The 2,558-nt window shown below is 56.3% G+C and overlaps 1 long non-coding RNA gene across 3 annotated transcripts; it reads right to left on the bottom strand.

Moving 5' to 3' along the window:
* Positions 1-266: 266 nt before the first annotated feature.
* LOC146756114 (uncharacterized) lies at positions 267-2,024 on the bottom strand. 3 transcript variants are annotated; one of them, XR_014937587.1, is made up of 5 exons: positions 1,892-2,009; positions 1,755-1,790; positions 1,168-1,203; positions 781-849; positions 267-608 (listed from the first exon to the last, which is right to left on the bottom strand). It is a non-coding gene; the product is annotated as an uncharacterized LOC146756114 (long non-coding RNA). The 3 variants fall into 3 exon arrangements; XR_014937585.1 differs by lacking the exon at positions 1,755-1,790 and having other exon boundaries at positions 267-417; positions 1,892-2,024; XR_014937586.1 differs by lacking the exon at positions 1,755-1,790 and having other exon boundaries at positions 267-395; positions 1,892-2,024.
* Positions 2,025-2,558: the final 534 nt, after the last annotated feature.

Genomic DNA, 2,558 nt, shown 5'->3' with positions numbered 1-2,558 from the left:
TGAGTTTGGGAGGAAAAGTATGGATGAGCTGAGAGAGAGCAGAGGGAGGGTACTGGGGCTGCTTGGCAGCATGAGGATCTCCATCCTTTAGGACTTTGAGGCAGATGATGAGAGAGGGTGGTGAAGCCCACAGGGGTGCAGGACATGGTGCGCATGGCATGGAGCTGGGGAAGCTTCCCAGCACTTTGAGGTGACCACTGCCAGGCAGAGACAGATCCAAGCAGTCCATGCTGAGCATGAGAACAAGGACACAGACACACAGAGTGTAGCTTTGCTGAGGGATTTATTGATCATCAGAGGGTGTCATTGATCATCAGGGTCTTCATTGGTCATCAGAGGGCAACACTGGTCATCAGAGGGCAGCAATGGTCATCAGAGGATGTCAGAGGGCATCACTGGAAAGGAGAAGCCTTGTCCCTGCAGGGTTTGTCCCCAAGGACTTAGGGCAGGAGAAGGACTGGCAGCAGCCAAGAGACCCAGGGCAGGATGTGGGTCCCATGGGAACAGAAGCCATACCCCCTGTCTCAGCTGCATGGTGACTCTGGGCCATCCATAGGGCACCCTGAGCCTGCCCCCTCCAGATCTGTTCCTCTGCACATCGCTGTAGACTGCAAGGGAAGGGCTGGAGGTGAGAGTGCCCAGGTCCCCCTGGAACAGGTCAGGGACAGTCCCCTCCATACCATCAATTCCCAGCACCTGATGCCCAGTCCTCAGGGCTCCAGATACAGCCAGGGTCCCCTAAGTCCCCTGTGGGGTTGTAAGCATCCCTGTGCTGCTCACCTAGACATGTAAATCCAGGGCCACACGTCTCACGCGCGGGGGATTCTCCTCTGTCCTGCTGAGCACATCCTGGGGAAAAAGGGGTCGTTAGGGACACACAGAGGGTATGGGGAGAATGGAACACACTGGGAGCAATAAGACACAGGGGACACCCTGAAGGTGCAGGGACCCATTGTGGGCACAAGAACAGCATGGCCAAGGCACGGTCCTGTAGCCAGCTCAGCCCCAACTGTCCCCCATTGCCTCCCCCCCCTGACCATTGCCCTCCCACATCTGGAGGGAGCCCAACAGAGGCTTTGGGGCGGCAGGAGTGTCTCCAAGTCTCAGGGGAACTGAGAACAGCAAGACATCCCAGCCCCATCCTTGCCCCATGGTCACCCAACTCACCAATCCAGGAAGGGCAACAGCAACAGGTGGTGGCACCTGGGGAAGAAGAGCCATGAGGCAGCAATGAGGGAACTGTGAGTCTGGGGGATCACAGGGTGACCCCATCCAAGCAGCCTGGTTGGTCGCAGGGCTGCCCCCAACCTCATGGTTGCCAAGGTCTTTGTGCACCTCTGCCCATGGAGGAGCCCAGGGCTGGGGCTGGGGCTGGGTATAAGGACAGAGCAGGGGTTTGGGGGGCCCAAAGGAGGGGAATAGGGGTGCCAAACAGAGAGGAACAGAGAATGAGGGAAAATGAAACACAAGGGATTGGGGACCTAAAGAGATGAGAATTGGGTTGCCAATTAAAGGAGATCTGTTGGTGCAAAAAGCATGGGATGTGGGGACCCAAAGAGAGGGCATTTGGAACAGCCAAGAAAAGGGATTTGGGGGAGCCAGAGAAAAGATGACTAGGGTGCAAATGGAAGAAATTTGGATGTGCCAAATATAGGGGCAGCCTCTGCCAGGCAGGTACAGACCCCACCCGCTCCTTCAGAGCTCCCTGCAGGGCCATCCTTGGGCACAATCAGCATGGCTGCCCAGGCACTCACCACAGCAACTTCAGAGTCCGGCACTTGCACAAGTGACTGTGGGGAGAGGAGTAGGAGAGAGAGTGAGAGATTGTGTTGGGGATCCCCAGTAGCCAATCACCTCCAGCCCCAGCCCACATCCCCCACAGATGCTTCACCTGAGCTTCCACTGTGCAGCACAGGGCAGCAAGGAGCATCACGAGGCTGAGCACAGCTGCCTTCATCTTCCTCTGTGCTCTGGGAGCTGGGTGAGGCTGCAGGAGGCAAGGTCTGCATTTATCCTCCCTGAGCCCCTCCCACTCCCCAGATGCCCCTGGGCTTGGCAGACTCCCCTGACATGGACTGAGCCCAGCATGCAGCTGTCCCCTTCCTTGGCCCCAGGAAACATGAGGAAGCCAGGGATCAGAGGAAGAACACTGAGTGCTGGGATCCTGATGGCATTGAGCCCAAAGCCCTCAGGTCCCAGCACTCAGCACACACGGCCTTTCTTTCCCCCAGGACCACCCAGAGATAATGCTGTCCTCATACCATGTCTTTGTCCAAGGACTCATCCCTGAGTTCTGTCCTGTCCTGTGAGACTACATGGTGTGAGGCTGATTCTTCTTGGGAACTAGGATACAGCATTTGGGGACACTGGGAGGTGAGAGGGTAATAGGGACATGGGTAGTGAGGAACTTATGGAGATATTTGGAAGGCAAGGGGACACAGGGATATGAGGACATGAAGATATGAGAACATCATGTGATACGAACACATCATGGGAACATGAGTATGTCACGGCAGTTTGGGGAAGTCATGGAGATATGGGAAAATGGGGACGTGCAA

The sequence above is a fragment of the Coturnix japonica genome, chromosome 28, assembly GCF_054131305.1.
Source record: "Coturnix japonica strain WE chromosome 28, WE-NBRP24, whole genome shotgun sequence".
NCBI classification, from domain to species: domain Eukaryota; kingdom Metazoa; phylum Chordata; class Aves; order Galliformes; family Phasianidae; genus Coturnix; species Coturnix japonica.
The sequence above is the reverse complement of the archived record's forward strand: the minus strand, read 5'-3'. Positions and strand labels throughout refer to the sequence as shown.